Source organism: Girardinichthys multiradiatus, chromosome 5, assembly GCF_021462225.1.
Source record: "Girardinichthys multiradiatus isolate DD_20200921_A chromosome 5, DD_fGirMul_XY1, whole genome shotgun sequence".
In the NCBI taxonomy this organism is placed as follows: domain Eukaryota; kingdom Metazoa; phylum Chordata; class Actinopteri; order Cyprinodontiformes; family Goodeidae; genus Girardinichthys; species Girardinichthys multiradiatus.
Genome location: NC_061798.1, coordinates 5,991,846 through 6,017,632, shown reverse-complemented (window position 1 = coordinate 6,017,632; position 25,787 = coordinate 5,991,846). Strand labels below are relative to the sequence as shown.

At 42.1% G+C, this 25,787-nt stretch overlaps 1 long non-coding RNA gene across 1 annotated transcript; it reads left to right on the top strand.

Annotated features, from left to right (window-relative positions):
* The first annotated feature begins 20,297 nt into the window (after positions 1-20,297).
* Positions 20,298-21,841, top strand: LOC124869066. The gene is made up of 2 exons (XR_007038473.1): positions 20,298-20,745; positions 21,192-21,841. It is a non-coding gene; the product is annotated as an uncharacterized LOC124869066 (long non-coding RNA).
* The last annotated feature ends 3,946 nt before the right edge of the window (positions 21,842-25,787 follow it).

Sequence of the window (25,787 nt, the reverse complement as noted above, 5' to 3'; positions counted from 1 at the left end):
CCTCTGTAAGGAGAATGAACAAAAAATAAATAAATAGATAATAAATATATATATATATATTGAAATAATCACATTAAAGCTGGAAAAAAAACAAAGGAATTCAAATTAATTCAGTATGTATGAATTAAAACGTACCGTTCATTAATCCACTCACTAGCGTTGCTCTGCTTTGTAGCGCAGAGAGTCGCTGTCTTTTGGCCGGGGTTAAATATTCTGTAAAAACAGAAGACAATAAAAGTTATCTTACGCTGCGCAGCACAGCGTTCATAAATAAAACCAAAATAGTTTTTAAAATACACAAGTTTTTTTTTAAATCTTACTCCGATTCTTTGCGGTAAAACCTCCAGATTTCGCTTCTTGTTGGACTGAAACGGTGCCTCTCTGCTGAAAGCTGTCTTGATCTTTGAAAAGCGACCTTCTGGTGGGCGGATTCAATGTGGCATCTTTGGATGTATCTGTAAACAGGTTTATATGACATTTTATTTAACTATGCTTAAAATACATATATATATATATATATATATATATATATATATATATATATATATATTGTTTTTATTTAATTTTTATTTCCTTACCTTGCTGCTGCTCGACAACTGTGTCTTCCACAGAGCTCTCAGTCGAATCTGTAAACAGTTTTTTATCTGAGGTTTAAAATACATTCACTCTCAAAGAAAAAATAGATAGTTCTTAGGACTTACTTACTTTCTGGTGGTGCCGGTAACTTATCCGGTGTGTCTTCAAGGGAAATGATGATAATTGACAGGGGGGGTATTCAAAGAATCAGTTTTAATTTCTGTGTTAAAAGAAAGTTCAGTTGTTGTTGCGGGTTTCTCTTGTTTGGAAATAATTCGCCTTCTCAATTTTGACTGTCGATTCCAGCCACTGAACCCTCCAACTTGATCATTCGAGTTTACCTCTCTCATCAAATCTATAAATTGAAACATTGTCAAGGGTTAACTATAATATATATATATATATATATTTTATTGCATTTAACATTTACTTACCATAATCTGATTGTGTCAAGATGAAATCATCAAGGTCATCAGCGGTGGGTTCTATGACAAAGAAACAAATATATATATATATATATATATATATATATATATATATATATATATATAAACAATATATATAAACAAAATTTGAGAACATTCACATGCATTTAATGATTTCTTAAAAATGAATACTTACTTACTTACTTACGTTTAAAGATGTCATTGTGCTTTTGTGAATTATCAGAAGTAGAAGCCACAATTTCCAGGTTTCCTGAAATATTTACCGACATTTTTTCTTGTCAGTACTGGTATTTTCAATGTAACAAGTGTTATGGTTCAAAGACATTCAGCATTTGAAGACCCTGACACTGAGGTTAACCAATGAAACAGAGCCCCCGGACAACATTTACACACAGTATTTATACCAGAACATGACAGTGTTATCTCAACTGCAAAGACTATGTTTTTAAGACCAAAACCCTTCTTGAGTTCAAAGGTGATATGGTTATCTAAGAAACAGACGTAACTGCCCCTTCCTGAAATCGCCCCTAACAGTTGGATATAGAATAACTGTAACCCTGTAACTCTAAGATGAAAAAGTAAATGTTTTAGAAAAGCTACAGGTAACTAAAATTATCATTCCTTTTTCCTAAAATGGAGTCTCTCATGATTCAAAAACAAACACATCATTGCTAGAGTCAATTTGTAACTTGGAAACAGTATACTGAAGTTCTTTTTTTTTTCTGTTAATCTCATATTCGTCTTACCTATTTTCAGCTGCTTTTCCAGTATGTTGACGCAGAAGCTGAAGGTTTTTCTCGTTCCATCGATGTAGTGAAGAACAATTTTTTTATTTACTTTTTTAGGTCTTTTCTATTTTGAACGGATTTAGACTGGCTCATATATTCAACAAATAGGTCCTGCTGTAAAGCAAAATTAACTTACAATTCTGTCAGGTTACACAGTTCCTTTATCAGGATTTCATGTGATAGGTCAACATTAAGTTGATTATACCTTTAAAATATAAAAGGATGCATGTCTTTTTTTTTTTGTTTTTTAGATGTATTAACGTCTGAAAAAACATACAGATTATTAATAACACCCTTAAACACACCCCTGTGTGTTTTAATTGGCTCATTTAAGGCCTTCCCCGTAACACCCTTAAACACACCCCTGTGTTTTAATTGACTCATTTAAGGTATCGCCCCTAATGACGACAAGCAATCAGCATCCACTGTTACGCCCCCTTGGACACACACCCCTGCTTGACCACGTGACCTCCTGCCCACATGGCAACCACCGGAAGTCCCGCCCTCACCGGAAGTCCCGCCCACCTGTCAAAATGTTTGATGAAAGGGTGCACTTAAATTCTCTCCCTTGCTCTTGGCACTGCCCGTCCCCGAAAAAGACCAGTATGTCCCTGATATGGGACCGGGGCCTGATGCCACTGTCCTGCTGTTTCTCAATTTCCAGGGAATGGAGGAGCCTGAGGGGGCTGAGACACTGCAACTTCATACATAATGTTAGATGTTTTACCCTCTTTTTTCTTTTCCCTGACCTTCTGTTTAGCTTCTGCTAATTGCATTTTCAGGAGCTGAGTTTGTAACGTTTTTAATTCACTCTCCTCATTTTGTTTTACCTCTTTGAGTTTAGATAAATGATGGATCAGATGGTGATCCCATACGCCAGTCTCTGATCCAGTGAGGTCGGGATTATCCTCCATACTAGTTTTAACCTGCAACGGTAACCCTCTTAAAACAGCATCCTGGAACCAGTCCCTTTGAGGACCAGCTCTGTCTGGATTAGTTCCTGTCTGTGTTTGCCACACGGATTTGCACTGATCTATATATTCTTTAGGATTTGTGTTTGCGTTCCAGTCTAATTTTGGAATGGTACGTCCTCTGGTTACTGGATACATTTGTCTAAGAGCTATGCCTATAAGAGTGGAATAGAAAGTAAATGGGTCCCCATCTGGTGCTGTTGTTGTACCTGCAACAAGCTCTATGTCCCTACAGCTGTGTGACTTCATGCATCGTCCAGCAATGGCCCTGTAATCACCTAGAGCTAACGTGGTACCTGCTGTCAGGGAGTCTAGTGACTGTAACCATATAGATGCACCTTCTGTGATCGGGGGCAATTTATCACACAAAGTGGTGAGATCTCCCAGTGTGAATGGCTTGTATCTGTTTCCTCCAAATTGTTGTTGGAACAGTGGACCCATATAAGAAGGTTTGGGCTGGGTTCGGGGTCTCATGTTATAACCATGTCCAGCAGGGGGAGGAATAGCCTCAGGTACTAGTGGCATTGGGTTTGAGGGAGATGACATAACTTCCTCATTTTCAATTGGTGACTGATTCTGTACTGTAATAGGTGGTGCCTGCATAGCAGCGTCATAATAAGTTACTACAGTCAGTGGTTCTTGTTTTACCCATTTTCCTGACACTGACATATTAACTGAGCCCTCAGTTACATCGGATTTCAGAGGTGTGACCAATTCCATATCACTAGGTGAATGGGAAATATACGGGGTGGAACACTTTATTGGGCCAGAAGCTGGCTGCAATTTGTCCCATAATACCCGGTCAGCAAATGGGTCAGTTAGTGGAACCTGTGAAATGAATGAATCTCCGGAGGACAGCTCAGACACAGCACTGGAATGTAAGCTGAAAGAGGCGGGGGCGGAGAAGGAGGAGGGGTCAGGCGGTGATGGGCCAGGAGGAGGCTGGGCAGTTACCGGCGGGAGATCACACACGCTCACGTGTCCCCCAGTAACTTGCAGCGTGGGGTATAAGAAAGTAAGAGGAGAAGTAGGGGCTGTAGTGTGTGGTAAAGTGGGCTGATATTCAAGAAGATCATATGATGGTGGCATTTCAACTGTACTGTTATCTTTAATCTGTCTGCTTTTCCTGTCAGTCATCGCATGATCAGTACTCTGCCATAGCAAACCCATTTGTGACCAAAATTGTTCATCTTTTTCTGCTTTTTGTGCAAGTTGCTTCCATTTTCCTCTGCCCAACCATCTGCTGTCTCTACAATGTTTGTCAGCCAAGTCTTTCTCCTGTTTTGACTTTTTCACCTTCAACCAAAACCACTTGCCAAGATTCTCTCTATCTGTCTTGCTCTTTCCGTCTTTTGACAATTCTTCATTTATTTTAGAATCCATCCGTTTAACCAACTTCTGTCCTTCTCTGTATTCAAGTGATTTCTTAATAGCAGCTTTCATTACCAGGAGTTGGTTCTCTATGCTTTTCCATGGATCATTCTGTTTCTCTCCACTATTATCAAATTCACCTTCCATTCTTATGACCACTACTATCCTTTTTTATAAAAGATATATTTTTAATGCGTTATCTCAGTCACTCACTCATTCAGTTCTGACCGACCTTCAAGACACCAGAACACATTCACCCCCAGGAGCCTGTTTTCAGTGGCCAGTGTGTGTGTGTGTCTCACAGCTCATGAACTTAAACTACAAATCTTGTCTAATTTTTGCCAGAGTGTGTGTGTGTCGAGCTTATTCACTTTTTAACCCTAACAAGTCTGTTGTTGGTTATTTATCCAACTAACAGCTCATTCTTTTAACTTTTATTTCTGTCTGATGTTGTTGGTTTTACCCAACTCACAGCTCATGGCCGGTCTTACAGTTGTAATAACTTCTGTTCACGGCTCTTAAAAAAAACGTCTCGAACTCACAGAACTTTCTATATCTTACGGTGTTATCTCTTATATTGTTCCTTCTGTGTTTGTGCAGACGTCTGTAATCTGAGTTTTCACAGAGAAATATTTCCATTACTCATCAAAAGCAGCAATCAGCAGTCTGTCCTTGTTATCACCGTTAGGTTTCTGGACAGAAAGCTGCATTCAGTCACCTGCTATGAGAGCCGCTCTGCACAGCGCTGCTCTCCAGTCACACAAATTTTCACTCACTCCGCCTAATGATGTCTGTAACACAGATTATTTCCTCTGCGCACAGCTCATGAGTTTTTTACCAAAAAGCCTGGTCTTGCTGAATTCCTGTATTCAGCTCACAGTTAATTCATTTTATCACAAACCTGGTCTTGTTGGATTATTTCTCCAACTCACAGTTTATCACTTCACAGGACGTATTCTCAGACTATGTGCTTGTGCTTTTATTACGTCTGTAATCCGGTTTTACTGAGGCAGAACTCACGTAAAACACGGCATTCACACCCAAGTGTTTATGCCTGGTCTCAGTGTTATGTAGAATTTGAGGTTTCTCATCCCCTTGGGCCTCAAACCCAGCTAACAGTAGTCCTCCGTCGAGGACTACTCTGAACCACCACGTTCGAGAAATTACTATATTTTTCCACACAACACCACCACTAAATCTTGTAATTCTCTTAAAACAACATCCTATTCACCAGTTTAAATCCTGGTCAACATTTATGACACTCTTTTTCTTACGTTTTGGTGGACTCAGACTTACTTAGACATCAGACACAATATTAATTTAGCCTATCGAAAATCCAAAAGCAGAGTTTGATTAAACAGGTTCTGCTTACCTTTTCTGTAGTTTTTGGCTAGCCAGTGTCTGATGTCTGTTGGTCCTTGTCAGTGATCCCAATTGTTTCACCTGTTTTTCCAAATCGAGCCCCTAATTTGTCGAAGCCGTCTCTGCTTCCCCGGGTCCGTTGATTTGGGCACAGGTTTCAAAAGAGTGAAATAAACACAAAGTACAATCAGCTTATGTTCGCCTCTGCGCAGAGTGAGAGAAAGATGCCCCAGCCAAACACCTGCAAGCCCAACTCTGGTCTCTCTCTGCTTCCAGCTCGTTTTATTCAGTCTTCAAGGGTGTGTTCAACATATACATATATCATGTCACTCATGTATAACATAACAGTTCCTTAGGTCCAAATAAGGAGTGCTTCTGGTTATTTTCTCCTAGCAAGCTTGTCTTGTCTTGTCTCCGGCCTTCCCTGTCCTCCATCCATTTACGACCTTGCACTCTCTCTATCCTATTCCTCCCATGTCATTCACCAATTTATGACCTTGCACTTTCTATGCTTCACTCCCTAAGGACCTTGCACATTCCAGTTACACACATAGATCGTTTATATTCTACATTACACACATAGATAGTTTATATTCTACAGAACCTAACCACCGATCTGGGAGGCTCAATGAAACAGAAATACAGACTTCCCCTTATCTCATGCACTACTCCCATTTTTTGAAAGAGGGCTGCTAGTTTACTGACAACTCTCAGTTTGTTAGCCCAGAGAAAAGGGAAACACTAGTTTTAATTTCAAGCACACAGCTACATATTCTTTTTTTGATTTCTGATATAGTTACAAAAATGCGGACATCAAATTTCTGTGAAAAGCAAACATGTTCCTCCATTGCTCTAGAAAGGATAACGTTGATCAACATTCTTATGGAGATGTGGTATAAGATGCATAGCACATTGCTAAACACAACCCTAATGCTATCATGGTTTCCTTTCATCTCTTTCAATCAACAAAGACCTAGTAAGTTTGTATTGTCAAAATAAGGTAAAATCTTTCCATGTAATCCATGCAACATTTAGTAACTGCTCACAGTTAACTCCATAAAAGTTACAATAAATATCCTTATGTGTAATCCATGCAATAATTATTAAAACACACAGTTGAAGCAGAAGGGAGTGAAACAAGCATGTTCTCATATTCTGGAGCTGAGAGACTGGAGAGGCCTGTGTGGAGCCACGTATTATCTGCCACATATTATCTGTCTTATCTTTTGCAGAAGTAGAAACAACAAGTATCCAATGATGTATGATGATTTTACATTCGTTCACATGTATTAAATGAAATTAGTAACCTTTGATTAACAAATTAAAAGATGTATGATTGAAATGTGGGTATGAACTGAGAATTAGACTAAAAATACATTAAGGTGTGACATTCTCAGTCAGCTATATATGAAAGAGATATAACATTAATCATTTGTGAAGCATGAATAAAAAGAATGAAGTGATGGTTTTGTAACTGTGTTTTAAAGTAAATGCTGAAAGCTGAAGAATGGAATGTTTAATACTGTGTAAAGTTTAAAACTGAGCAGATTAGGGAAAAAACTGTAGGATGACTAGGAGTGATGAGAGCCAGCTGCATGCTGACAGCGAACCTTTTCAAGGCTAACGGGAGGAAGGGAGGATGCGACTACAGACCAGCTGTGTGGCTATTATCGGCATCTCCAAGACCGAGAAACGGAATCAGTAGGTCACGATGACCATGACTAAAGTATTGAGCAATAATCAAGAAGCTGAGCTGAATAGGTTGCGCAATAACTTAGAAGCCTAATAAGGGGCTGACTGGTGAAAGCATCAAGCACCATAAAAGCAATGCTGAAGGAGGGAACGGGGTTGTTTCCTCGCAGAAGACCAGCGAACAAGATCGGTACCACCAGAAAGGTAAAACTCCCGGTAGTGCACAGGCGGGAGAAGTGACAGCAGTGCTGGAGGGAATATTAGAGTTGATGAAGAGAAGAATCAAGAGAGCAAAGATAATCACAGACAGCCACTACTGTGCACAAGCCTTGAACGAAGACTTATCCATTTGGGAAGAGAATGGATTTGAAAGCGCCAAAGGAAAGTTAGTGGCCCATCACGATCTGTGGAAGAAGATCGCTGAGTTGAGGATGAGCCTGGAGCTTGAAGTGGAGCACCAGAAGGCTCATACCCGAGAAGGGGCTCACTGGCGTGGAAATTATGAGGTGGATCGCTATGTTCAACAGAGAAAAGTTGTCTTTGTCGGGATTGAGAAGTGGGACAGAACGCCACAAGGACGGGCGGTCCCTGAAGAGTACGTGGATGAGGTGGTACGGAGCGTGCATGTGGCCTTAGGACATGCAGGCATGCTGCCTACCCGTAAAGAATTGGAAGAGCAGGAGCTCTGGATCCCTATGAAACACATCGCAGTGCCTAAGGAACTGCGAACAGACAATGGGACTCATTTTCGCAACGCACAGATTGATCACTGGTGCCAGAGATATGGAATAATGAGAGTTTACTCTCCAGCATACGCTCCCCAAGCGAACGGAGTGGTGGAACGGTCTGGTGAAAAACTGGACAGCATAAAATGCTAATTTTTGTGACTGGAGCACCAAAGTTGTAGAAATAGGGCAAGCACTGAATGACAGACATCGAGTCAGTAGACCCTCCCCTGCAGCAGAACTCAACCAACGACCATTCTCTTCACAAGAAGTGGTTTTTTCCTTATGTTTGTCAATGTTCAAGTTTTGAATCATGTTTCTGTTTATTTTCCTGGTCATGCTTTTGTTTTGTCGTCTTGTTCATGTTTTGTCAAGTTTGGTTTTCGGATCTGGTTATGCTTTTGCTTCATGTTTTTCTAGTTTGTGTTCAAGAGTCTCCGTTTTGCCCCAGTCACGTTTTGTTCTGTTAATTAAGTTTATTTGGTTCACCTGCTTCAAGTTAATCTGTCTCCTTGCTCCACCTGGTTTTCACGCCATATATTCACACCTGTTCTGTTAGTCTTTGCGGAGACATCTCTCATGCTCATGTCTAGTTCTCTAACCAAGTCTTGTTTTTTTGATCATGTCATGCCTGTCTTGTCTGCCCGTTTGTTTTGTTCCTGCCTCCTGCTGAGTGTGAGTTTTTGTAATTAAACCTTTTCTTCACTTACCATCACGCTGCCTGCTCGTCTGCATTCTGGGGTCCAATATCAAGTAAACCGTGACAATTAGATCGTAACACAGTGTTGTTACAGAAGAGAGGGATCCAAGGAATTGAACAGCTCAAACCAATTCTCAGCTAAGGATAACCAGAAACCAGAGAGATCAGAATCAGAATCAGCTTTATTGGCAAGTTCGTACATACAAACAAGGAATTTGCCTCCGGTACACTTTGCTCTTTTGTTCTGTTTTTGCATTACAGAATATACAAATTTACAATTTACAATTTACAATTTACAATATACAATGTACAATGCAATATTCTGCATTACAGAATATACAAATTTACAATTTACAATGTACAATATACACATATCTAATAAAAAAAAGGTACATTTGCAACATCTGTATGCTGTTGTTCTGTACTCTATTGAATGTTCATCAGAGAAACATCCTTGGGGAAGAAACTGTCTCTGTGGCAGCTGGTTTTAGTAAACAGTGATCTGTAGCGGCGGCCTGAAGGTAAAACTCTAAACAGTTTATGTGCAGGGTGTGTGGGGTCGGCAGAGATTTTGGCAGCTCTTTTCTTGACCCTAGACCTGTACAAGTCCTGGATGGAGGGAAGGTCAGCTCTGATTATTCTCTCTGCAGTCCTGATTATTCGTAGCAGTCTGGACCTGTCCTGTTTTGTGGATGAGCTAAACCACACTGAGATGGATGAAGACAGGACAGACTGAATGATAGCAGTGTAGAAGATGACCAACAGCTCCTGTGGAAGGTTGAACTTCTTGAGTTGCCTCAGGAAGTACAGTCTCTGCTGGGCCTTCTTTCAAACAGTGTCTATTTGTGATGACCATCTCAGGTCCTCAGAGATGGTGGTTCCTAAGAACCTGAAGTGGTCCACGGCCGATACAGTGTTGTTGAGGATGGTGAGGGGGGTGTATGGGGGTGGTGTTCTCCGAAAGTGCACCACCATTTCCACAGTCTTGAGTGGGTTCAGTTCAAGGTAGTTCTGACCGCACCAGTGTACCAGCCGATCCTCCTACTGTCTGTATGCAGACTCATCACCGTCCTGGATCAGTCCAATGACAGTAGTGTCGTCTGCAAACTTAAGGAGTTTCACGGACGAGTCCGATGAGGTGCAGTCATTTGTGTACAGAGAGAAGAGGAGTGGGGATAGAACACACCCCTGGGGGGCACCAGTACTTATTGATCTGGATCGGGAGAAGATGCTCCCCAGTCTCACCTGCTGCTGTCGGTCTGTCAGGAAGCTGTTGATCCACTGACAGGTGGAGGCTGAGACGTTGAGCTGTGTGAGCTTCTGGTGGAGGATGTCTGGTATGATAGTGTTGAAGGCCGAGCTGAAGTCTACAAACAGGATCCTGGCGTACGTCCCTGGACGGTCGAGGTGTTGCAGGATGAAGTGTAGACCTAAGTTAACAGCATCATCTGCAGACCTGTTTGCTCGGTAAGCAAATTGCAGGGGGTCCAGCAGGGGGCCTGTGATGTCTTTCAGGTGCTTCAACACCAGCCGCTCAAAGGACTTCATGCTCACAGACGTCAGGGCCACAGGCCTGTAGTCATTTAATCCTACGATGGTGGGTTTCTCGGGAACCGGGATGATGGTGAATCGTTTGAGTCAGGAGGGGACCTCACATTTCTCCAGTGACTTGTTGAGGATCCTTGTGAAGATCGGAGCGAGTTGATGTGCGCAGGCTTTCAGGCATGATGGGGAGACGTTATCAGGTCCTCCACCTTTCTTTGTTTTCATGCGCTGAAAGAGCCTGTTTACATCTTCCTCGGAGATCTTTAGTGCAGACAGAGGATCTGAAGGTAGGGGGTTGGTTGCTTTATGGGAAGAATTTGTTCCTGAATGGGATGTAGAGGGGATCATTTAAGGTGTGAATGGCTTCTTGTCATGTATGCAGTAGAAGCCATTCAGACGGTTGGCCAGGAGACGACTCTGTTCAGGAAGGGTGGAGTGGCTCTTGTAGGCAGTCAGGTTTCTCAGGCCAGTCCATACAGCTGAAGTGTCACCAGTAGAAAGGCTGTTCTTAAGCTTCTCACTGTAGCTTCTCTTAGCTGCTTTGATCTCTTTTGTTAGTTTGTTCCTGGCCTGCCTTTACCGCGCCCAATCTCCACTGCTGTGAGCTTCTTCCTTTTCCCTGGGCAGATTCCTGAGGTGTGGAGTAAACCATGGCTTATTGTTCCCAAAGGTGCAGAAGGTCTTGGTCTGCACACACATGTCCTCAAAGAAACTGATGTATGATGTCACCACATCAGTTAGTTGGTTTAGGTCAGTGGCTGAAGTTTCAAAAACAGTCCAGTCTGTGCATTCAAAGCAGGCCTGTAGCATCTGCTTTGATTCCTCAGTCCACTTTTTAACAGTGTGAACCTTGGGTTTGGAAGCTCTTAGTCTCTGTCTGTAGGTTGGGATGAGGTGGATTAGATAATGATCTGAAAAACCCAGAGCAGCCCTGGTAACAGCATGATATGAGTCCTTTAAAGCTGTGTTAGAATGGTCCAGTGTGTTTTTGTCTCTGGTGAGACACTTAATATGCTGTCTGTATTTGGGGAGTTCATTTGAGAGGTTTGCGCTGTTAAAATCTCCCAGTATTATGATGAAAGAGTCCGTGTATTTTTTCTCCAGGTCTGTAATCAGCTCAGCAAGATGTTTTTCCGCGGCAGAAGTGCAGCCATGCGGTGGAAAATATGAGCCGATTATTATAATCGAGGAAAACTCTCTCGGTAAATAAAACGGCTTACAGATTATGGAAAATGACTCCAGATCCGGGCTACATGTTTTTCCCAGCACCTTTACATCTCTGCACCAACCTTCATTTATATAAAAGCAGATTCTGCCTCCTTGCCTCTTCCCCGATAGCTCCGCGCTGCGATCCGCTCTGAGCAGCTGGAAGTCCGGCATCAGCAGTGCGCGGTCCGGGATGTTTTCACTCAGCCATGTCTCAGTGAAGCAGAGAACCGCTGATCCGCGGAGGTCCGTGTTTTTACCAGTGATATCTGCGTGAAGAAAGACCAAGATAGTGTACCTGCCTGTGGAACGGTTCATTTCTTAAGTACTGTGACTCTTGCGGAGCCCAGACAAGATCAGGAAGGCTGATGCAGGTGGTTCACGCAGACGGGTGGCAAGTAAAGCAATTTTATGATCCACTCAGATCCTTTAAACCACATCCTGATGAAGGGAGGCCTGCACTGTATAGACAAGCCACCCAGGACCAAGACAGTGTGGTATTAATAGCTCAACCATCAGCTCCTCCACTATATGAAGGGTTATGTGGAACCGAAGGATGGGGTCACCTGAATGATGGCCTGGATGGGGGACCAACAGATCTGGTGACAGCACCAATCAGGGAGTTCTGGCCATATGATCCAGCCTCAGGCCAGGTAAGCCGCCCACCTTTAACCACCACGCAGTATCCCCTGGTGTTCCGAGTGTATACAGACCGGGGTCCAGAGGGTGTCGGCACTGCACTGGAACAACCTCCTGACAATGGACAACAACAGGCGCAGCCAAGTGGATGGTTTGGGCCCTGGGAGTTGACAACCTGGGGACAGTTGATATTAGAAGTTGTTGCAAATCCAGACCTCCCCCTGGAAGACTTGCCCGACACTCCCAAGGAAAGGGGTGCTCGGAGTACAGAGCTATACTACTGCACCACCAGTTTAGATGCCAGGGGCAGCCAGGGAGCCAGACCCAAACAGAAGGTGGGAGAGTTCGTCGTAACCTCTGAAAACTGGCATCGCAATAGGGTGCTACAGATTCCAGGTACTGTGGCTCATTGGACAGACACGCCCACTGACCCTAGCTCCACCCAGAGGGTATAACTGGCAGTGCAAATGGTTGTAGTCCCATTTAGAGGTGTATACTCCGTCGGATCAACAATAACAGTCATTCCAGAACAGCAAAAAGAAGACCCTGGAAAAGTGGAAGTTGCAGAAGCATACAGGAATAAACGCTCACATTCCTAGCCTTGGCCCTCTTTGCCACAGAAGTGGAAATGGACAAGAAAGGACAAAAATTGACGGACCGACAAGGAAAAGGGAGAAAAGTTGTCAAGCATCAAAGGAAAAGAAAAACACAAAAGGACGAATGTTATTCCCCATCGGGTTCCTATACCAACGACAGAGTAAAAATTGGGCCTAACGCCTGGAATGGCCTGATGCATGGAATCCCCTATCTAAAACTGCCATCAGGATTAGTTCTACTGGACAGACCGAGAGCGGATTTTGCCCCTTTTTACCCATCCTCAGAAAGTTACTTTGTCTCCAATATAGAGTATCATAGAAAAGCAGATCTGCAAAAGCTTGACCATGCTGGAAAATGCCAGGCCTTTAAATGGAATGGAAGTAACTTTTTCCTCTCATATCGCAAAATGTCCTGGCCTGGCAACGAAGGGCGTCACTCACTGGATACACAAGTTATAATCTCACCAGAGGGGCCCGAAAGCCCGCGATGGATATTCAATGCAGTCCACCTTGAAGTAAAGAGAGCAGTTCTGGGAATCAGATGGGGACCACATTATCAAGAACCATTACAAGGCATGTATTATGAAGTTTCAATAGCCGGAGCTGTAATTTGGGCTACATCACCTTCTATGTCAAAAAAAGTCAAGGGAAAAGAGCGCCAACCTGGCAGATATGTCTTCAACAACACCCAATTACCCATTTCTGTGACAGAAAGCACCGTCTACCGTAACCCTCCACATCCACACTGTACCATTCCGGCTCAGCCAGGTTGTCGGGTCGAACTCCAGATTCACAGCCACCCACTGTACACGTCAATCAGTACCCTGTCAGAAGTGGGGTTGGCGTACGAGACCTATAGACAAAGGCGGGCCATAGACGGATATAACCTTGCAGGACCACAGATACAACCTGATTACTGGCTAGTCTACCAGTGGACGTGGGTGCGGAAGGGGTTGGAACCTGGATTGCCTTACCCATCACCTATTTATCAAATCCTGCTCAAAGGACGAGTGGACAGAACTGAAGAAGCAGATCAACTGGAATTAGCAGGCTATTCCCGAGGATAACCATGCCAGAGACTCATTCGGACATGATTTCTCTCAGTTATTTAGCTATTTTTAATGCCCAAGATGAAGAGCTTCCCGACGACCCTGACAACACAAGTCCCTCTACTCGACCCATGCTATGGAAACGGATAAAGATTACGGATAAAGAGTCTTGTTTAAAGACTTTTCTTAGGCTTTTTGCTTTGCTTATCGGCATTATTCTTTTGTTAGTTATACTTTACCAAGCTGGAGTGGGACCATGGAACTTAACCCATGTTAAGGTCGCTCATGGTTCTTCAAAATATGCCAACCAAACTTGCTGGAACACAACCTCTCTGAACGTCTTTTTGCCTTGGACAGAATACCCTCCCCTAAAGAACCAGTATGTGTTCTTTCGTGAAAGCCAAGAAACCAATTTCACCAGACTGAAGAAGGTTCTACAGAGAAACCCAACATGGATAAACGACTCCACGACCCAACAACTTGTCAATCACACCTGGTCTATCTCCAACATTGAACTCACTGATGAAGGAGTAATAATAAGGGTGAGAATTCTGCACTGACTCATCCGCCATACAATTCGCTGCAATTGGATTCACCCTGATCGAGGGGTCCCGGAGTGGCATTGCGACTGGGCCCGTCGACCCTTGGTACAGTTTAAAGGCCACGGTTATTGGGAGCCTGAAGTTATCCACAAGGCTCCTTCAAGAGTTGTGAGTTGCCCAGCCTGGTTTCCCCATTGGGAATTTTGGGGGAAATATCAGTTAAATTGTGATGAGAATGTGTCCACTAAACCGGACACATCCCAGCACACCAGCAACCACACCGACTGGGGCCTTGTCATCCCCGCAGGAGGATCCAACGCCACAGCGCAGAATCGCACACGCCTTCCTGACACTCCTAAGCCTAAAAAGACTTTGTCAACCAGAAACCGTACAAATTACTTGTTGGCTTTTCGGAATCAAGAAGCCCTGCAGGAATGTATTAATACCAAGCTAAGACATTTGCCCAGCTGTTTTTGGAACATATTCACTCAATGCCGCACTCAGAACTATCTGCCTTTAGCCCCTCTTTACACTCATCGAGTCTACCTCTCCTTCATAACGTGGTCGAAAACCATCTGGACTGAATATGAAGAATGGCTGAACATGATGATTCCCTGGGTATGGAAGGCTTATGGTGTTCCCCACTTCAAAGGAGACTTCCCAGAGGGTGAAAGCCAAACACATGAAGGTTTGAAAGTACCTTATTATGCAGATATGTATGTCCAAAAACTACCTAAACCAGATGAATTATTGAATGTAACAGCAGGAGATTTTCATAGAATTGACCAGTGTGTGGCACAACAAGTTTTTGACAGTCTTTACAACTCTGTGTGGTCAAGCAATAGAGCTTTCCCCCAATGTGACCTGTGGTAAGCTGACATTTCAATCATGTCAACATGGCGATATGACTGCTCCGTCCTAAATAAAATCAGAACAGCAAAGATGCTCCTGCAGGCCTGGGCTGAAGGACACAGCAGAGATTGGTCCCGAAACTGGTGGGGATTGCAGGAGTATGAAGTTAAAGAATGGGTTATTCCCTGTTTGTCTCAGACTGATAACTACTGGGTTAAATACCAATATCTAGCAACGATTTACTCCAAAGAGCGAGACATTTGGCCGCAACCCTTCTATTGGCCAGAAATATTTGTTCACCCAAGACCCTGGCGTATGGAGTGTAACACTGCCCATACTCAGTGCACCATAGGCCTTGCCCACAGACCCTTCCAAGAGCTCACAGGTTGGACTGAATTATGCCAATCCCATTATGATAACGAGTACAACACCTATGCTCCTGAAGTTGTCTGGAAGAAAATTGGAGGAGTGTGGAGAAGATCTCTCGGTGGAGGCTCGACCTGTGCCGAGACCGTACTGGGACACAATCTCAGGCATAGGAAAAGCATCATGGATGTTATTGTGCCTTTCAGTCCTGATTCAGTAATTGCTCTAGCCGAATTGTATGCTTTCCAACAGTAATTATGCTCTGGCAGCATAGATAAGGGTTTAGAATGGGTAAAATATAATCTTTTCTACTCCAACCTCACATGTAAGCCACCTAATGAAACCTGGAAGAATTGTGGGGAAGGAGCGTATCAGCATGCTTGTAGTTGGTATGAGACATTAGGACACTCCGTCAGCAATGTAGTTTCTACAGTCGCCCAGGAAGCCGGACACATTATAGGGGAAGAGGTTTCAGTTGTTGAAGGTAGGATCGCTAATTTGTTTATGATGCTTTGGCCTTATTTGCTTGCTGCTGTAGGAGTGATTATTGTAGTCATAATATGTAAAGTCCTTGTGCAACAATTTCTTCGGTCCTTTGCAGTCGCTTATCATCATGACTACTAATTCCACCACTATCTCCGAGCCTGTCCAAGTGAGTACAGTGGAGTTTTATGCGCTTCTCTGTGGATGGCTATGCTATTGCCACACCGGGTCCTGGTCGGTCAGCCAACCATTACGGTTTCTCATCGTGCTCCAAGGATATGCTAAGCTAATCTTTGGCCACTTCTGGATACGCAGATGGGAAGTGGCATTGTCTCTGTTTGCATCCTATCTTATGGGAAGGGTCAGTGTTGACTGGAAGAGAAGCCTGATGGTAGCACTGTGGCTTTGTGTCGACACCATTGCCTTAGTGCTTGAGATACCGCTGAGCGGACCTCATGCCACCCGTCGCGCACCTACTAAGGTAGTAACTGCAATAATGGAGGCACTCTTAGCTTTTGGCATCATCGCATATTTAAGGCAATTAACTCTCTCTCTCAAAGGACAAGGCAAATGTATTTGGCTCGCAAAATTAGCTAGCTTGGGGGCTTGGAGCTTAGGATGGGGAGTACTCTCTCTCCTTTATTGGCTGCAACTTGCTTCTGATCTAGCCATTATGGTTTAGCTTATGACCAATGCAGCACTCTTCCATTACTCCGCTGCTTCCCCCGACGCCTCGTCGAGTGACACTCAACCTCCACTTTTTCGCTCCCCTTGGCTGGCCGCCCAGAGACGGAACAGAGAAGTGGTCTAGCACTACAGTCTGATTTTCGCCCGCTAGAACGCATGCTTCTATAATTAGTTCAAGCTCTTCATTTATTTTTTAACCCTGGAGGTGATTATCCAGGGTCAACATTATGTTTCTGAAAAATCCACTTACGGGCCTCCAATATATCTCTCCAGAACACAGTCTCCTGTTCCAGATGTGGAATTTCAGCCTCAGTGCTCAGAAACCTGTGGGTTACGCCTGAGGCACACTGGTGTCACCACTGTCTCTCTATCGCTGTTGACTATGCTACAGTGACAAGTGTTTTCTGCATTGAGGGTCCTGGGGATCTTCCCTATATCTCCATGACCATGAGCCAAACTCTTCAGACACGATACAAGGTGACATGGACATCGACCTTCGGGGCTGCTGCGCACACTTTTAGGATAAAGACACAGCAAGGGGGAATGTATCTCCCCATCATCAGTTACATCTGGGAAGATCCTAAAGATCGATTCTGGTTGCCCACCCTCCTTCTACTTGATGGGAGGGTTGTTGCTGTTGGCAACCATAGCTCCTCTGATTCGCCTCCTCCAGGCACCAACGTCAAAGGATGCCAGGTGTCAATCACTACTGCAGAAGGCAGCACTCAAACCTTGGTCACCACCAAGACCGTCACCTGTCAAACCTCTGCCGGTGATGATGAAGAGCAACACCAGCCTGCCTCGCTGGAGGAACTAGTCTCCCAGACTTCTGCAACAGGTGATTCCATGCGAGAGGAGACGGGTCCTCCCCAGCTGTCTGATGGCTTGCTGGCCGAGGTCATGTTGGCAATCCCTCCTCAACCCTTCTCCTCCCCTTTGCCCTTACCCCCAATCCTCTCGCCTCTGCATAGCCCTGTTGACACCATCTCACATGGAAGGCAGCGGATCCCCGCTGCTGATAGGTCTCCCTCACCACCTGTCCTCCAGAGGGAGCCTGTGTCATCTCCCCTTTTGATACATCCTTACTTCATCGACGAGTTTGAGATTCTCGACGTCTGGTCCCCGACGCCAGTGCCCCGATCACCATATTACTCAGACTTCTTGGAAGATGAGGTCCACTCCTTGTATGTTTATGACACAGATCTTGATTTTCTCTGACTTTTGGGACTTTAGGCATGGATACAGTCTGATCTCAAGAAGGGGGTGTCAAAATAAGGTGAGATTTTTCCATGTAATCCATGCAACATTTAGTAACTGCTCACAGTTAACTCCATAAAAGTTACAATAAATATCCTTATGTGTAATCCATGCAATAATTATTAAAACACACAGTTGAAGCAGAAGGGAGTGAAACAAGCATGTTGTCATATTCTGGAGCTGAGAGACTGGAGAGGCTTGTGTGGAGCCACGTATTATCTGCCACATATTATCTGTCTTATCTTTTGCAGAAGTAGAAACAACAAGTATCCAATGATGTATGATGATTTTACATTCTTTCACATGTATTAAATGAAATTAGTAACCCTTGATTAACAAGTTAAAAGATGTATGATTGAAATGTGGGTAAGAACTGAGAATTAGAGTAAAAAAACATTAAGGTGTGACATTCTCAATCAGTTACATATGAAAGAAATATAACATTAATCATTTGTGAAGCATGAATAAAAAGAATGAAGTGATGGTTTTGTAACTGTGTTTTAAAGTAAATGCTGGAAGCTGATGGAGAGGTGGATGGAGAGGTGGTTTGAGCAATCCCTTTAGACATAGGGAAGTAAGAGGGAGGGGTTAGCTCATTGGACAACGAAAGTATGTGCCATACCATTAAAGTTTGTAAATTGATTCAGGGTTAGCCTAATGCTTCTGGTTTTTATTACAGATTAAAATGTATTGTCCATTTTGTGGATATCATCTGCATTGTGAAACAGCATTCTGCAGTTCATGTGGCAAGAACATAAAAACTTGCAAGATGCCAAGAAGCCGGGTACAAGTGAGGTTAACATTTCAAAGACTCATACAGTTTTTATTTGGCTCATGCTGTCCATATTCAGGAGTGTATTGTAGGATTATAGATCAGAGTGCTGGATGCAGGAGCGGTCCTAGCCTGTCTGCCAACCTGAGTGAAAAACATCGCCAGAACCACCCCCCACCCCACCGGGACTTATGATTTGTGATTTTGGTTTCTCTGCTGGCGCCCTGGGCAGCCGCTCATGTCGCCCATTTCAGAAACCACCAATAGATGAGTGAATGAAAGGATTAACAGTAATCAATTCACTGCCTTAACTTATTTGTATCTTAAGTACATTGGTCCATTGTCTAATTTAAACAGATAATACTTTCATGTCTGATTTTGTATTTTACAGCTCAGCAATCTACCTCAGACTCTTCTGATTCTGAAGTGATTATAACAAGCAGAAGTGCTAAAGAATTTAATTTGGCTGATCCAGTAGTAACTGTAATATTCGCCATTTTACATCTGCTTACATGTGCAAGTCAGAGATAGTATTTACTTAACCATTTTTTGGCAGGATGCGCACATGAGGCATATTGACATATAAAAAACACAAAAAACACACTCTCTTGTTAAGGTAAATATAGAAAACACTTAAGTTTACTAAGAAATGGAGCAAACAAAAACTTTAGAATGCAAATATACTGTAGAATACAATAAGCCAACATGGTACCATACTTTATTTGGAAAGCCTTTGTATGCAATCAGAGTAAAATGTGTAAAGTCATCATATGTGACTAGGCCACTTCAATTGCAATATGTCTTGTTCATATGTAGCCTTGTCTTTAAATATTATACAATTAATTTGTCCTATGGTACATAAAGTAGCAGGAAACAAAGACTTAATCACCAACCATATTTGTTTACATTAGAGCAGTGTCTTTCTGAACAGGAGGTCTGATACCAATAATTTTACATCTTTAAGTTCTTTTACTTGCCAGCTTTTACTTGCCAGTCTAATCCCTCTTATTTGTTATACAGATCTTACTTTTTGATGCAGAAGAGTGCCCAGGAACTATAATGGATGCAATAGAAACTACATGCTATAGGTATTCTTTTCGCCCCAGATTTCAAGTGTCATGATTGATTACAGGATCATCATCATCATGCGGTCCATTTTCAGCAGATACACACAACTGTATGTGCCCATTATAGTCGATGATGAGGAGGACTCAGAGAGTGATGCAGCCAGTCTTGATCTTCCAAAGGATGCAGAGTAAGAAATGAATACTTATTCTTATGAATTTTGTTTTTTTCAGGTTAATTACATCAGCTGTTATGCTTTAAGCTAATGTTAGGTTGAATGTTTATACATTAATGTTCACTAATTATCACTCACATGCATTTCTTCCCTATTCTAATAGTCACATGCAGATGTAATTCAGTGTCTGGAACATTCTGTCTCTATTCTAACCATCACATGTAAATGTGACCCAGTGTCTGGCTGTACTCAATTGTTATCTTGGTCTGTGTGCAGCTGGTCTTGCAATAACCGAAGGCAGTACCAACTGTCCCTGTTTCCACTCCCCAACTGAAACTTGTAAATGTCACACACCCATCTGATATGTCTGTACACTCTACTGTATAAATAAACAGAGCTGAGGCAACTACATTTGTAGCTCACACCCTCGTGTGTGGTTGCCCTTGCAGCGAGTAAAACCGAGTCTTTGTCTCACTTTCTGTTGTTCAACTGTGGTTTGACTTGATCAACTCATTCCACCCTGACAGCTAATAAAGTAGTACGGTCGTAGTCACTATTTGTCTATTGGTAGAGTGGAACAGCTCTCTGCATCACAAATAATTGTAAACCTGGCACTCCAAATTGAACGCCACGCTGTAAGCAGACTTAACATCTGCCGCTCTGACATCTGGGATGGAGCCGTCAGAGGATTCAAGAGCAACATTGTCTGAAAAGAAGGATCTCCTTGTGAAGTTTTCAGATGATGCTGGCAGGTTTGAGGAGGGTATCGATACAGGTGGACCAAAAAGGGAATTCCTCTCACTTCTGATGAAAACTCTGAATGAACGATCCATATTTGATGGACCTGCAGAAAGTTGCTACTTTGTCTACAATTCCAATGGTACTATTTTGTCTGGAATGTTTTAAAATAACTGAATTATTCAACCATGCCATGTTTTTGTGATATTTAAAATGATTGACCACTCAATTACTCTGCATTTCCACGAGCAGCAATCAGAGAGGATGAGTATAGTTTGGCAGAGAAGATGATTGCCATGTCCATAGTACATGGTGGACCTGCCCCAAATTTCCTTTCAAGGGATTTGGTTAGCTACATCTCAGGGCAGTCCAGTTTCCACTCATCTGTAGCAGACGTTACAGATGAAGAAATAGGGAAAGTGTTACAAGAGGTATGATAGTCATTACTGTAAGGTTGTGTGTTATAAATGTAAGCAGTTTTGTCTCCTTTAAAATGTACTTTCAATGTATTGTTCAGATATTTGTAATTATATATAATGGCTTTCTTTAATCTGAAATGAGTAAACTTCATCTCCTTTTTTTTTCTAGATCCAGAATGCTTTCTCATTAAAAACCCTAAGAGACTTAATGGTACAGCAAAGTACCATGTTGCAGACTGCAGGGTGCTTCAAACATGTGAAGTCATTGGAGGAAAAGCACTCCATGCATACCTCATGCTGGTTTGGACCCTCAGCCATGTCTTGAATTTTTTAACAGCTCAAAATTTCCCATAGCAAATACATGTGCCAACACTTTAAAGCTGCCTCTCTTGGACAATTACAACACATTTAAGGAGAATATGAACTTTGGGATTAGGAATTCCCCTGGCTTTGGATGCCTTTAGTCAGCATGCAGGTGTTGGTATCTTGAGCCAGACCTGTAAAGGTTGTGAGTTCTAGTTCTTCTGTGTTAGTGTATCCACACTAAACCAGTTGGTTTTGAGTTCTACTGCATTTGTTTGTCCCCACATTGGGACCAGTTGACCATTTCAGCATTTTTGTTTTGTTGCGTAGTTTGGTCTGAAAGACAACACATCATCAATTAAATGTCCAGACAGTAGTGAGTAAGTCTCAATGATATTGTTGAAAGCAACACTGTTTATAACATATTATCTATTTTGTCAGATTGTATAAATAACTGCTGTTGATTTTAAGCAACAGTCTCTGTATTGCTACTGAAAATAAACAAGACCTGACTGACTTTTCTGTTTACATTGTATTCAAAGTTATGAAAAGGGTTGTTGTGTATTTTACAGTCTTAACATTTTATAGATCAGCCATGTTCTTCAGAGTGATGTAGATTTCCACAGCAGCTTCCCACTGAAGAGGTGGTGGCTAACCACTTTGTCGCTGCAGTTCTTCAAACCAATTTCCTGTTCATCATCATCATCACTTGGAGTTCCTGCTGTGGGCATGAGGGTGTTGAACTGGCTCAGGGCTTGTGCAGATGCAGGGAATCCACAATTTCTGCCGTTAAATCTCACAGGAAGTACAAAAAAGGTCCACATTTACTGACAATTGCAAAAAACTAAGCTTACTTTCCTTACAGGCATATTTTATTTTAATGCCATTCCATCCCATTGTTAGTTACAAGACCAGAATGCAGAGACCCAAAATTACTATATTAATAATAATCAGGATCTAAAGTAACAGAGTAAAAATGCTACAAATTGTATTTGTTGTTTGCATGTCTATAGTTTGAGTCGCAGCATGATATTTCAAAGATACAAAAGAAAGAAATATGTATTCTTGTATGGACATTATTTTTGGGGTGTTTGTCTAATGGCATGGGGGCAAAAACTGGCAGTGGGAAGAGTTTTAAAGAATAATGACAATATCTAATGCGATGTGTACCTTGTATAATACTCTGTAGCGTCACTAGAAGCACCACAAATCATGACTGTAGAATACCGTTTTGTAGGACAACCTTTGGACAGACAGCCTTCTCTGTTAAGAGTTGTAAGCTTTGGAACTCACTACCATCTCATTTTAAGACCTTTAGTGACATAATATTGATTTCAAACCTTAAGAATTGGCTGATGGTGAACCAGAACTGTTCTCATTATTAAATTTTGTAATTGTTTTTGATTCAGTAGTTTTAAATACATTGTTTTATATTTTTTTGTGTCATTTTATTGTATTTACTGTTGGTCTTAAAGCTGCAGTATGTAAGTTTTACAAAAATATGGTTTTTGCTTAGACCCTCCTCCTGGCTCTGATTGGTTGTTTCTGACTGAGTGATGGATTTCTGCATTTAATACTGGGAGAAGGCAGAAGAGCTTGAATTTCTTTCATAGATTACCTGTCTTATACTGTGATGACATAATGATAATTTTAACAAATATGTAAAAACCATATTTTCCATAAACGTTACATGCTGCAGCTTTAATTTCTCATTTAAACTATCTATTAAAGATCCTTCCCGGGATGGTTGTTGCAAATTAGGTATGGCTACAAATGATGTGATGCTGGAATCAGATTGTCTTGATCTGTGTTTCTAGTATCTATCCCTGTCAAATACAATAAAATTAAAATAAATGTATGTATGCTTTATAATGAAACGCATTATCCAATTGTCCTTTTGTTTTAACATGAAAATGCAATATTCACTTGTGAGGCAAGTGATACATAGCCTGTGGTTTACCAGATGGGCACTTGGACTGGTGAACAGGATGAATAGCGTGAGTGTTCCATAGGAAACAGTATTGCACCAGACTCATGTGTTGTCTGCTCCCATCGAAGAGGTGCCTTTCCCTCAAGTCATTGAACAGTTCCATCCAAAACTGACTCCTAGTTAAAGTACAAAGATCTTATTAAGATGGACTTTGGCCCTAAGAAAACACTCAACAAGGATAGAAGTTGCATTTAGAGATGTACTGCAATTTTCAATAGTTAAAGAAGCTGTTATATGAAAGCAATTTTAAAATGAACACATATAGTTTCTAGCTAACACTAGTATATATGATAAAGCCAGATGTAAAAGTGTGTATAGATCAGAATAATCACATGTAACAAATACAGAAATGTCAAGTAGATACACCATACATCCATAATAACTTCAACAAGAAGAATTATGTGAAAAAACCTTTGTTTCCGAAAGTAGGACCATCAGCTTTCAATACGTTGGTTGGATGTTGAAGTCCCATACATGTGGCTTTTGGCTCCTGCAAATTCATTTGTGTGCAATGATCTCAAGGAACAGTGAAGTGCTGCCATCAGTCCATTTTCTGTTCCGCAGTCAGTCCGGAGGCGCATTGGAAAAACTCCAAACTTAGAAATACACTGCATATAATTTTGAGCAATGATCCAATATTCATTGTTGGACTTTCCACATTTGAGCCACATGATTTTTCTGGAGAACCCATCAATGCAGCCACCTATCGCAATTCCATAGGGTTTTAATTTGTCATACCCATCAACATGCCAAATTTCATTGGGTCCCACTGAATGATATGCTCTGCGGACAAATCTTCGTCTAGACCTGTTTTCTACTGCAGACGGATCCAATTCTCCCATTAGTCGCATCACATCCCCTCTTCTGATGATAAGAGAATACTTCTGTTTAAGGGTCTGCCACATCGCTCGGTAACCCAGCAGTTGACCTGATCCCTTAAGTTCATCAGAAATGGCTGCCTGCACAGTAGCAATTGGTGTGTACTTTGTCCTCCTGGTCAGGCCTACACTTTGTAATCTTCTTTTTAAAGTGCTAAGACTCACTGAAATATTGCGTTTGGCTGTAAGGAAATCTCTTATTACTTCATAACTGTGGCCCTCTGTGAAATACTTCATGATAAGATCATCTGCAGTTGTGTTTTCAGGATCTGAGGGGAAGGAATGAGACACTAGATATAATAATAGAAAATGTGCCGTATTCATAAACTTTGTTTTCATCTATATTTACTGAATGGTGAATAAACAGTACAAAGTCAGTAATGTATATGACATCACCAACTATCAGAGCAAAACATACCGTCATCTTGATGACTCCTTAAAAACTGAATATTTCTCCCACATGAGCCACAATAGGACAGAACGACATGAAGGTTCCCACCACAAAATGGACAAAACATAATCTGGTAAAAGGCAAGAAGAATCAGTTAGTCTTCATACGCATTCTCACAGAGTATTTGCACCATCATTATACATAAGGTTCACCATAAAAAAGTTTTCCACCTTGGTTTAAAAAATTGTTCCATCCATGGCTGAGTTAAACCTGATTTATAATGTGCTTAACACACAAATGAAAAAGTTGCTTTCAAAAAAGACGCTAACTGTGAAAAGAAAAAGAACTTAAAGAGTCTATGGAGACAACTTAAACAATTTAACCACAGCAAACAATATAGTTATAACATATACAGTACAGACCAAAAGTTTGGACACACTTTCTCATTCAAAGAGTTTTCTTTATTTTCATGACTATGAATATTGTAGCTTCACACTGAAGGCATCAAAACTATGAATTAACACATGTGGAATTATATACTGAACAAACAAGTGTGAAACAACTGAAAATATGTCTTATATTCTAGGTTCTTCAAAGTAGCCACCTTTTGCTTTGATTACTGCTCCGCACACTCTTGGTATTCTGTTGATGAGCTTCAAGAGGTCGTCACCTGAAATGGTTTTCCAACAGTCTTGAAGGAGTTCCCAGAGATGCTTAGCACTTGTTGGCCCTTTTGCCTTCACTCTGTGGTCCAGCTCACCCCAAACCATCTTGATTGGGTTCAGGTCCGGTGACTGTGGAGGCCAGGTCATCTGGCGCAGCACCCCATCACTCTCCTTCTTAGTCAAATAGCCCTTACACAGCCTGGAGGTGTGTTTGGGGTCATTGTCCTGTTGAAAAATAAATGATGCTCCAACTAAACGCAAACCAGATGGAATAGCATGCCACTGCAAGATGCTGTGGTAGCCATGCTGGTTCAGTATGCCTTCAATTTTGAATACATCCTCAACAGTGTCACCAGCAAAGCACCCCCACACCATCACACCTCCTCCTCCATGCTTCACGGTGGGAACCAGGCATGTAGAGTCCATCCTTTCACCTCTTCTGCACCTCACAAAGACACGGTGGTTGGAACCAAAGATCTCAAACTTGGACTCATCAGACCAAAGCACAGATTTCCACTGGTCTAATGTCCGTTCCTTG